We start from the raw sequence: 12,654 nt of genomic DNA, 5'->3' as shown, positions 1-12,654 counted from the left end.
GAATTTTGGTAGTTCCACCCACTCTTTGAAGTGGAATTAGCAGTAATTATGCAATTACACCTGCTCGCGTAGTTCTGAGTAATTTGGGGGGAAATAGCACAAAAATAACACATTGAGGGGCATATCAGCAAGCAGGCGATAAAAAATTACCGCCGCTGTTGTGTCCGTTTGCGGACGAAAAGCGGCGATAATTTTATTGCCTTATCTGCAAGGTCATGCTATCGTGTGAAACCTTGCCTTATCGTCATTTCCCTTAACGCCCATCTTTGCATCTCTAATGAGCTGCAAAGTGGGCGTTCCTCCCCAGGATAACGGGAGGAATGGCGCTAAGCGACATTTCTCCTATTATCAAGCCTCACGCAAAGCGACAAGAAAAGTAGCGATAACCTCTGTTCTCGCTACTTTCCTTACGCCTGCTTTGAAACTGACTTAGCCATGATATCCTATGGAAGGTGGATATCATGGCTAAGTATGTGAGGCCCTATCAGCAAGCTATCGCCAAAAGTTGTGTGATTATCGCTGGATTTCCAGCGATAATCGCACATTTGGCAGCTTGCGCTCTGAATTTTATCGCTTTGGAGATAAGCGTTGCTAATAGCACGCTATCTCCACGATAAAATTCAGAGTTGGCCGGCGATAATTATCCTCATGCTAAGAGCACTGAGCGATAATTATCGCCGGCCCTTGCTGAAATGCCCCTGAGTGAGCTTGAGTACTGCTCTCGCTGCTGACTCATGTTGTTTTGCATTTAGCGATATTTTCATAGAGCAAATCCACGCATTCATTCTGGACACAAGAATGCATTCATGCAAAGAAAATAGTGTTAAATGCTGGCAGTCAGTTGGAGGAAAAAATTGCCTTTATTTGTGTTCTAGTAATCTAGTAAAATCTTGGAACCTCATGCTACCCTCACTCCTTTTTGCACTAAGGAAACTAGGTACTATGAATTGCTATATAATCATCTAATCATGTCACTCTTCTGTCATGACTATATGTACACACACACACACACACACACGTACACACATGTACCTTCCACAATATAATATATGAGGTCGGACCTCATTTATGTCCACTGAGAACACAAGTATTTCTACTAATTCTATTGGATGAATGCCTAATGAAAGCTTTGTCTTTGTGGAAGATCTCAAGAAAGACTGAAACGCATCACAGTAAATTCCCAAAACAAAATTCAGTAAAATTGTATTCCATAGAAAACAAATATTGTATTATTTAATAATATATGGGACCCCCCCCCCCTCTTTTAGGCAGGCACGGGCTAGTCAGGGCAGATCATCTATTGCTTACAGCAGGTTGTTGCTGAATGCAGATAATGACTTTCCAAACATGAAACCAAAGGGCAGCTCTTTTCATTTGATGGATATCCTCTGTGTAACCTTTAACACCATCTCCACATACCATGCATTACAAATATTCCCTAAATGGTGCAATACAATTAAACACATTACAGTTCAATGGTGCATATCATGACCAGTGACACCAGCATATCATGGCAATGAACTCTTTTTCAGTTTGAGAAAGCTTTATTGAATGAAGCAGTTAATACATAAGGAAATCAGCAAATACAAAAGAAAAATTTGGAGATGAGGTTAAACAGAAATGTAGGCTAAAATCCAGATAGAAAAGATAAAAGCATTTTATAAGGTTTAAAAAATAAAGGAAGGGGCAGAAGGGGAGAGGAAAGAGAGAGGAAGGGAGAGAGGAGAAAGAAGCGTTAACATTTGAAAAATTACAAAATACAAAGAATGGCATGAGAATAAAATATTATGGATAAAGCATACAAAAAGTACAAAGCATACAAAATGTACGGTATACATGATACTAAAGCATTAGATTCATATAAAAGCATTAGACTCATATAAAGATAAGAATAAAAAGAGGACAGAGATAATGGCCTTCAAGGGGGTTTAAAGTTTTCTGAGTTGTTGCGTGGAAGTTTCTTTAGAGCAAGACGGTCCAAGTATGTAGTAAGTGGTAGCCAGAAAAGGTTTCTATTAAGAGCCGGTTTACAGGAGAAGGCAAAGGCAACATCAAGTCTATGAAAATGACAAAGAGTATTCCACCAACACTGTATGGAGATGTTTGTAAGGGATTTCCAATTAAATGAGATGTGTTGGAATGCAAGAGCCAGCATGAGGTCGAGTAGGCCAAGGGAATGTAAGGGAAGATCTAAAGAGTCAGATAAACTGCCCAAAAAGAGAAGAGGCAAAGAGTAAGGGATGGAAATTGTGAATATCCGAGAAATATATAACCAAATCTTATACCAAAACTTAGAGACTGTAGGACAGAGAAAAAGAAGGTGGATAAGATCAGCATCAGGAAAGCCGCAAGTCCAGCACTTGGAATCAGAAGAGACAAAAAAACGTGACAAGGAAATCGGGGAAAGGTACAATCTGTGATATAGAAAAAATAAAGATTGAGTAAGAGAGGCAGAGCGGGACATTTTTAAGGATCTGGAGCAGATTTTATCCCAAAGAGCAACAGACCAGACACATCCCAAATCCGTTTCCCAGGAAAGTTCAACTTTCGATTTAGCCCGATCAGGATCGGGAGATAAAAAGAATGTATAAATAAGAGAAGCCTTAGGGAGGGTGAGAAGTAATTTGAGAAGAGGATTTTGGGCAGGAGGCAAAGACAAGGAGGGGAGGGAGTAATAAGTGTCAAGAATTATTGTCATAAGAGTGGAGAATTTATGTAAAAAAGATCGAGGGCAGTGAAATAAAACTTGAAATTGGGGAAAGGAGCAAGGGGAAGTTCCATCAAAGAACTGATTGACCCACTTGATACCAAGTAATCTCCAAGTGTTCCAAAAATTAGGTCTATTATTTAGAAGAATAAACGAATTATGCCAGATAGGAGCATCTAAGAAAGACTCACGGGTAATAGTAGAAGGAGGAACCAAGGATGACAAAAGGGAAGAGGTATATTTAAATAAAGGGAGAGATGTATAGGAATTTTTAGAAGAGAAACGTATAGCCTCATTAAAGGAAAAAGGTAGTAGCAATACTTGTGGGTGAATGACCGACTACTCGTTCCACTGATGGCTGCTCTTGATAGACAGCACCAGACGTATCGGACAGGCTCTGACACAGGACGCCCGAATGGCATCTCTGAAACCAACTGGCAGACCCCGGTATTGTCGTCAAAGTTTAAATCTCGATTTGTCTATGAACCGGGCGTGGCAGGGAGTGGAAACCCACCACATGGAGCATCTGAAACATATAACACAGAAGTTTTCTGCACTGCCAATGGCACCTCTTCTTTTCAACCAATCAGAACACATGTTACAATCCCTACAGCTCATGTGATGCCAAGTACCCAGGGGAGCCATGTTACTCCTCTTGTTAACCAGCATGCAACGAGTGGTCGCAGCCCTGGCCCAGTCGGCACCTCCACAGCTTTATTGGAACCCAGCCAGTCTAGAGTACCTAGTGGCGCATCTCAGACGTCTGCTCCGTTTTCAGACACGCTGCCTCTGGAAGCCCTAGCTGCTCTGAAGATGGTTGATTATGGCTTTGAGAACTCTCTTTCCCCATGGGGAGACATTGGCAGAGATGAAGTGAGGAAGTTTGACATCCCTAATGTTGAGCCTACCCTCAACCAATCTACCTTTCTGGAACCCTTTCCAGTGATGCACGTCGCCGCACCCAGATGTACAATCGGGGGGCCTTGCCTGCTGAAATGGCAAGGAATTGTATGGGACGCTACCCAGCATCAAATCTCCTTTACGCAGTTGCTTGGATGGCTCTTCCCAGCCCACACCAGTGACTCTTCAGCAGAACCAGGCATATTCCAAGCCATTGGCCCCCATTATGCAGGTGTGGTGGCAGCAGCCTTACACTCAGCAGTTGGATGGGGCTGCCTGGCAGCATCAGCGGGAGAAGATGCAGATGCAAATGGAACAGTTGCAGGGAATGAGTAGTGCCACTTGTCCGCAGGCCCCAGTCTATGGCATACCAGCCCATTCTGCAGAACCCAGCCTGTGGGAAAACATTGTAAAGTCCACGGAGACCCTGTTGAAGGACAAGGATCTGCTTGTTGAGAGGCAGAGACAACATATCGCTCAGCTAGAACAGAAGATGCGTGAGAGTGAGCTGCAAGTGCACAGTGCCCTTCTTGGCCGGCCGGCACCATATGGAGACATTTATGTGCTGAGGTTGCAGGAAATGCAGCGAGAGAACACGTTTCTGAGAGCACAGTTTGCTGAGCAGTATGAATCCTTCAAGAAGGAGAAGGTGGAGCTAGAGCAGAAGTTGGCTGCGGTACAGGCAAATAACAAATCATTCAATGATACCCTTCAGGCAGTCACCCAGAAGCATGAACAGGAGCTTAAGAAGCAAGAAGAGCAGGTAAAGAGAAGGGACAAGCACATTAACAACTTGAAGAAGAAATGCCAGAAGGAAAATGAGCAGAACCGTGAGAAGCAGCAGAGAATCGAAACTCTAGAACGATACCTGGCAGACCTACCCACTCAAGAAGACCATCAGAAACAGACCCTAAAGTTGAAGGAGATGAGCGAGAAGTGCTCAGAACTGCTAGAGAAGGTGTCTGAGCTTAAAAGAACCCTAACGGATGCTCGAACAGCTTGCCGAGAGAGAGACGCACAGATTGAGAATGAGAAACGGACGGTGCTGGAGCTAGTCACAACTGTTAAAAGTTTGCAGGAGAAATTGGATGGGTGTTTGGAGAAAGGAGAGGGAGCACAACAACCTACACTTGTTAATGAGGATCTAAAGCAGGAGTGCCAAGCTTTGAAGAGAGAACAGGAGTACCTCAAGAAGATGGTGAACAGTCAAAAGAGAAAGATTGAGCAACTCAGTCTTCAATTGAAGACTCTAAAGGAGCAGGCAGCACAGGAAGAGAGCACAGAGCAGGCTCTGAGTGAGGAATCCAGGAGGAGGGATAAAACTGTGCAGCAGCTCAAAGAAGCTGTGAAAGAGCTCTCTTCTCAGAACCAGGATTTGATTGAAAGGAACCTGACTTTGCAGGAGCAGCTGGAACAACAGAATCATGACTCTGTGCCTCCCGACGATACTACAAACCTACTGAAGCAACTGTACCGAGACATGTTCTGGTGTTTGCAAGATCTACAGTCTGTCTGCAGCACCATCTTTCAAAGATCACAGGGCAGGGACCCCAACCTGTCGCTGCTGCTCGGCATACACTCTGTGCCCCCAGACATGGATGAAAGTGAAAATATGCAGAACCCCGAGGTCCTGACCAGAAAGTTAGCAGAAGTGAAGCAATTACACAAGGATATTGTGGAATTAAGAACCTCCATATCTGACCGATATGCCTCAGATATGGGTGAAAACTGTGTCACACAGTGAAGTGTTAGTGACTGTAATGGAGGTACAAGTCGATGCCAGAAGGATTTATTGAAAACAGAAGGGGACATGGCATGTGGCTTTCCAGGCTACGATCAAAGCATCTCAAAGGGTTTTCACTTCTCAACAGAATGCTTCTTGTTGGTACATTTGACTGACCGATATCGGCCATGCTCATGTTGGTTTCGGTGCCCTTATGATACTTTCTTCCCCATCAGCATCCTTAAGGAAGCCCTTGTTTTGATGTGCTAGGGGAGGATCTCGAGGGGAGCAACTGCTTGTGCCAAGACATGAGCACTGAAACCTTCTGTATCTTGTAATGTAAAAACAGTAGTCTGTGTTATGGTGAAAAATGGAAGGGAGGGACCCAGAAGAGGTCTTTAGAGGATCTTGCAAACTCTGTATGGCCCGTCCTCCTACAGGTTATACTGAGCTGGTTCTCAGTTGTCCATATATTGTTTAGTATTTAATGCACTTTTATATTTCCCTCCTTCCTGTTAGACCCACATGAAATAGAGATACCTTCTTTGTGCCAAAGACCTGGAACCAGTCCCTGGTCTGTGTGTCGTGGTGAAAAAAATCTCTGGTGTCTTCCGTAGTGCCTTCAGCTCCTTCTATTCTATTTTTGTCTTGCCATTTTCATTCTTTGTCTTTTCCCTGGAAACTTGGCTGTGTTTTCAAAATACACGCTTCAAGTCGGCTTGTACCTCTGGTGTTTTTAACCCTGATTACCCAGGACATTGGAACAAAAACAAAAGCGTACCTCGAAATGGTGAGCAACAACTTCTGAGCCATACTATTGTACTGTCCTAAAAACAAGTGCCTCTTGTAATGGTGTCTATGAGCGCAAAGCCAGTATGGTTCTACATTAAAACCATGCTCCTCGGAAGGTTCTCAAAAACTGCTGACTCCTAAAAACAGGTGTGAGGGAAAGCGATGCTCCATGAGCCCATGTGCTTCTGTACAAAGGTTACTCGTGGAATCGTAGCCCTGAAACGAGAAGGGGTTAGAAACCGGGTTACCACGTTCCTTTCAAAACGCAAGACGGGTAAAAAGAATACTTGCAAATATCGTGATTTGCTCAGTGCCTTTTGTACTATACTGTAACCCAACGCTGTGGACATGATAGCTGCGTGTCCATGCTGCTCTAGAGACTGGACAACGTTGTCAAACCTGCTTGTCTTAGATTGTCTCATACAGGCCTTAATGTTCAAATGAATATCTCCCTTTGTTTGGCTTGTGCTGATATCTTTTTGAACACTGCTGGCCAGCACCGAATAGGTAAAACCCTTCATCGGTGTAATGTACTTGCTTAGGTTCTTGTTTATAAAACCACAGCCTGGACTCTGAATGCTCTCCTGCTTGAACCACTAAATCGTTTTAGGGTTTTCTTTTTCCTCTTGTGTGGTGCTGCAGCCCTGCATCACTCAGCTTTGCATTGTTAAACAGGTATTGACATTAATCAAGTGATTTTTTTTTTTTTTTTGCCAAATATTTTTAAGCAAGGTTCTATTTAAATTTCATGATATTCGAGTTGTAGACGACTTTGTCTCAAAGGCAACCATGACAGTTCTCTGAGAAGCTAGACTATCGGTCAGCTGCTTCTTTTAAGAGCCCTTGGAAAGTCTTCAAAGGTTTTATTTCTTAACTGTTCATAAGCGCATTTTCGAGTCCTTAATATTAATTTCTCAAGTCCTCTTCTTGGACGCTGCTTGGAGCTGTTCAAAAGATAGTCTCTAAATGCAGGTGAAGCACAAGTTCCGCTACTTGCATCACTGCACAGTGAGATTTCCCAGTGTCCTCCATTCATTTTCAGTGGAACGTAAGTAGACTAGTTTACATGAAAATATGGAAACAATTGGTTCAGTTCCATTTTTTAAACTTCTTGATGGATTTAACTCTTCTATCGGACTTATTGTTACAGATATTTGCTAACCATTCCTTTGCGGGATGATGGTTTTTTTGTTTGGATTATGACATGAGACTTTGATGACTGCCCCTGACCTTATTGAAGTTTATTTCATATTGTATAATGATTCTCTATTGGCAGGAATGCCTTCCAGTAAGTTATCCTAGAAGACTTACTGACTCTTGCCAGACAGATCTCTTTCCATCAATCAGTGGTGCTGCCCATTGCACTGTTTTGCATTCAGCAGGTGTCTTTTCGTTCAATTCACAGGTAAATAGCTCCAGATCACCAGTGCAGGAGAATGAATATACATGTGCAGCCAAAATGCCACTTTCACACAGTGGCTTAGAACCACCAATGTAGTCAGAATAGAATGTGGTGCTTTGGCTGTACCATGTTGTGTGGAGCGTAATTTTTATTACGGCGTGAAACATGCCAAAATGTCCGTCCCCTTCTTCTTCCTGAGGCAACCCAGCCAGGAGCAGAGCTCTCTACTTTTTTTTTTTTTCTTTTTTTTTTTTAAATACTCCGGGAAGGAGATGCCTTTTGGTTTTGTGCTGTGAACATTGGAATTGTCACTTTTATTTGTTTGATTAGAAACTGTATTGGAGAAGTCCCTAGCAGGGGCTTACCGGTTTGGAATTTGGTTCACTCCAGTTTGTTGCTAGCTTTGAGAAAATCTTGGGGCACGTAGACTGACTTTTTTGTCGATACATTTCAAATAATGTAGGATGCGGAGACAATGGCAGATTGAACTGCAATACTCTTATAAACGTTTATATTGGGCAAGTATTTCTATGAATTGTTTGTAAAATTTTGTTTTTTGATTGTATTGAACCTTTTTGATAAAAAATAAAGTTGTTATATGAAAAAAAAAAATACTTGTTCAATGGAGAGCCAAAGAGGAGTAAAGGGAGAAGAATCTGAAGTGAGCCACCTAGAAGCTTGACGTATAGAGAAAGATTTATGGTAGAGACGAAAATCTGGGAAGTTGACACCACCATTGAGTTTGGACTTTCGAAGGGAAGATAATGCAATTCTGGATTTTTTGTTTTTCCAAAGGAATCCTGAAAGGCATGAATCAATACGTTTAAAGTGGATAGCGGGAATATGAACAGGAAGCATGGAAAAGATATATATGAGGATGGGGGCAATCATCATCTTTATCGAGTCCAGGCGACCCCACCAAGAAAGAAAAAGTGGGTTCCAAGAAGAAAATGCCTTTTCAATCCGAGACAAAACTGCGGACATATTTAATTGGATTGAGGAGGAAATAGAGTTAGAAAACCATATACCTAGATATTTAATCTTCAAGCTATTCCAAGCGAACCCGGTGGAAGAGAATAGGTGAGGAAGACAAAATTTGGTAAGAGGAAGAATTTCGGTCTTATCTGAATTAATTTTGTACCCGGAAACCTGCGAAAAGGAATTAAATGCTAATAACAAAGGGGGGATAGAAATCTCTGGATTGGAAATAAATAGCAGAAGATCGTCTCCATAAGCAGAGAGCTTTAACTGATTGTCATCATAGGGAAAGCCGGAGATAGAATCATTATTACGAATCGAGACCAAAAAAGGTTCAAGGGCCAGAACAAAAAGAAGTGGGGATAAAGGACATCCCTGACGAACCCCTCGTTGAAGAGGAAAGTAAGAAGAAACCTGACCATTAACTAGGACCGAAGCTTTGGGGGCAGAATATAGTAGGGAGATGAGGGATATGAAATTAGGACCAAAACCATGCCAACGTAGCGAAGCAAATAAAAAAGACCAATCTACTCTGTCGAAAGCTTTTTCTGCATCATCAGAAATAGCAGCTAGAGGAATAGAAAGAGATGAGGCTTTATTCAAGACATTGAGAAAAAGACAAGAGTTATCAGAGGTAAGTCTGCCTTTAACAAAACCACATTGTTCCTTGCCAATTAGATGGGGCAAAAAAGGGTCCAAACGTAAAGCAAGAAGTTTAGCAAAAAGTTTATAGTTCACATTAACTAAAGAAATCGGACGATAATTTTTACAAAATTGGGGATCACGGCCTTCCTTAGGAATGAGGCAAATGGTGGCCTCCTGAAAAGTACCATCAGCTTTACCGGATAAGTTGAATGATTGGAAAAGCGATAAGAGTTTGGGAAGTAAAAGGTCAGAGAAGTGCAAATAAAATTCAACAGAAAAACCATCAGGTCCAGGTGATTTTCCTTTAGTAAGAGAGTTCAATGCTAGGGAAACTTCATCAAGTGAGAGGGCTTTTTCAAGATTGGAAAAATTAAGGTGAGAAGTAGAGGGACTAGGGAGTCTCTTCAAATAGGACTGAATGAGAGAAGCAGAGGGGGGGGACTCTGGGGTATAGAGATTTTGATTAAAAAGTTGAAACTGGTTAAGAATTTCCGGATATTTATGAAGAAGAGTGTTATCAGAGGAAAAAACAGAGTCTTTAAAAGAACGTTCTTTGCGTAACTTAAGATAGTTAGCCAGGAGTTTGCCTGATCTGTTGCGGCCTCCATAGAAACGAGCACTGCTGCAAAGTAGTATTGATGAAGCATTGTCAGTAGTAGATTTATTAAATTCAAGTTTCGCTTTTATGAGATCCGGGGAAATGGACTTACAAGAAGTGTAAAATTCATGTTCCAAAAATTTAATATGGGCCAAAATATCCTTTCGTTTCTGAAGAAATAGTTTCTTTTTCTTAGAAACAAAATCAATAATGAAGCCTCTTGCAGTTGCTTTGAAGGAATTCCAAAGAAGCTGGGAAGAAATATTGGAATTACTATTGAGTGAAAAGAATTCATTGGTAAAGGAGCGGAAAGAGGAGGAAAAAAGAGGGTCAGTAAGAAGAGAATTATTAAAGCGCCAACAAGAAGATTTGGGATGTGGGGGAAGTAAGTCCAGGTCCGTTACAATTGGGGCACGGTCAGAGATGACAATGGGTTCAATAGAGGAGGAAAGTAGATTTTCAGATAAAGATTGAGAGAGAAAAATATAGTCCAAGCGAGAGAGAGAAGCATGGGGGGGAGAGAAAAAGGAATAGTCAAGAGTGTCAGGATGAGCAAGCCTCCAAGAATCGATGAGGTGTGAATGAGAGATAGTATCCAGGAATTGTTTGTGAGTCTTATGGGGTGTGAAACGAACAGTTGATTTGCGATCAAGGAACGGATCCATAATCTGATTACAATCACCTCCCAATATAAACATATCATCTCGGTATTGAATACATTTTTTTGTGATTGAAGGCCAAAAAGTACAATCAGCAGCTGTAGGACCATAGACATTAAAAACAGTTAAGGGCACAGAATTGATTAATACAGCAACAATCCATCTACCATCAGAATCATTTTCCTGTAACATGACCTTACATTTTAATTTTTTATGACATAAGATGGCAACATAATTTTTCTTATTGGTTGAGGGAGAGAATAAAACCGTTCCCACCCAGCTCCTTTTGAGCTTAAGAGATTCGGACTCTGTAAGATGGGTCTCCTGCAAGAGAACTATATCAGGATTATATGAAGCTAGGTGGGAAAGGACTCTCTGACGTTTAATTGGATTCATAAAACCTTTAACATTCCAGGAAATTACTTTGAATTAAAAACAACAAAAATTGGATAGAAACAAAAAACTACAAAGAGAAAAAAGAAAAGGAGAAGTATCGCAGGAGGGCCAATTACGGATCCCCCGGCTTTGGCCGCGAACTTTGCTGACTACTTTGCAGGCCTATACGCCCCACGGGAATGCTTACCAGGTGCCACTATAGATAAGTTTCTTGCAGACCTGCCTCCAATTGGGGTGTCCGACGAGGTGAGGGACCAGTTGGAGGCCCCCTTGACCGACGAGGAGCTGGGGGTGGCGCTGGGGGAGCTCAACCCGGGCAAGGCCCCGGGACAAAACGGGTTTCCCTGCGAATTCTTCCGCCGGTTTCGCGCGCAAGTGGTCCCGTATTATCGGGCAGTGGTCGAGGAGGCCAGGGATAGGGGGGCGCTCCCGGCAGACTGGAGACACGCCGAAATTGTGGTTTTCCATCAGCCGGGCCGACCCCCGGACCAACACGCCTCCTATCGCCCCATTTCCCTTTTAAATGTGGAGGCCAAAATATTGGCCAAAGCATTGGTGAACCGTCTCTTGCCACATATCACCACCTTAGTGCACCCGGACCAGGCGGGATTCATGCCTCAGCGGGCAACCAGACATAACATTCGGAGGGCGCAGGTGGCAGTAGCGGCCGTACAAAGGACGGGACAGCCGGCGGCCTTGCTGCTGGCGGACATGGATAGAGCGTTTGACTCCCTCAGCTGGGTTTATCTCTTCGCATTGCTCCGCAGACTGAATCTGGGTCCCCGGTTCCTTTCCTACATAACGCTCCTTTACACGGACCTCACGGCGGCGGTGCGAGTAGCGGGGGCGACCTCTCCTACTTTCTCCTTGGGACGCGGAACGCGGCAGGGATGCCCTTTGTCCCCGTATCTTTTCGCTCTTGCTATGGAGCCGCTGGCTAGGTGGATACGCATAGACGCGCAGGTTCGGGGGTTTGAATGGGCCACGGGCCTGTCCGATCGGATTGCGCTATATGCGGACGATGTCCTCCTTTTTCTTACGGATGTGGACAGGACTGGGCCACGGCTCCTGCGCATTATACAGGTTTTCGGGGAAACGTCCGGCTTGTACATGAACCCTCGCAAGTCCACCCTGTGGGCGCTGGGTGAGCGCACGAAAATGGGGGCGTGGGCCTCTTCAGTTCAGTTGGCGGTGGGGGGACTGAAATATTTGGGGGTGTTCTTGACGGATGTGCCGGCGGTCTCCTGGGAGTGAAATGTGGCCCCAGTATGGGAGCGCGTCCGCTCCGATATTAAAATCTGGTCCCGTATGCCCTTGACTCTGTATGGGCGATCGGCAATATTTAAAATGGTGGCGCTCCCTCGACTCCTATATCAGCTACAGAACCACCCATACAAGATTCAGCCAGGTTGGTTCAGACAGGTGAATTCGGTGCTGGGGCAATTCCTGTGGGAGGGGGGGTAGGGTGCGCGTGGCTATACGGACGTGCTTCCTATCCACCTACTGTGGAGGGCTGGCCACCTCGCATATTCTGTCATATTATCAAGCTTCACATCTTCTAGTCCTTAATGAATGGTGGTACGGGGACAGGGGAGACCCGGCATATGCGCTGGAACGGCAACTTATGGGACGCCACACGCTGCATACACTCCTTTACTCTGCGTCCCTGAGGGGTGTGCTGCCCCCGGTCACGTAGGTAGTGTTTCAAATCTGGAGGCAGGCTTTGCGCCGTATGGGATGGTGGCGGACCTTGACTCGTGAGACTCCCCTGTGGCACAATGGGCGTCTACCCCACTTGGCGGCCCTACAAGGTTTTAAGGGATGGGATGACATTGGCATCTCCACGCTGGGAGA

The 12,654-nt window shown here is 44.0% G+C and overlaps 1 pseudogene; it reads left to right on the top strand.

The window, feature by feature from the left end:
• Positions 1-3,038: 3,038 nt before the first annotated feature.
• Positions 3,039-5,671, top strand: LOC146797946 (centrosomal protein of 85 kDa pseudogene; annotated as a pseudogene).
• The last annotated feature ends 6,983 nt before the right edge of the window (positions 5,672-12,654 follow it).

This window comes from Triturus cristatus, chromosome 9 (genome assembly GCF_964204655.1).
Source record: "Triturus cristatus chromosome 9, aTriCri1.1, whole genome shotgun sequence".
Classification (NCBI taxonomy): Eukaryota; Metazoa; Chordata; class Amphibia; order Caudata; family Salamandridae; genus Triturus; species Triturus cristatus.
This window is presented reverse-complemented; position numbering and strand designations above follow the sequence as displayed.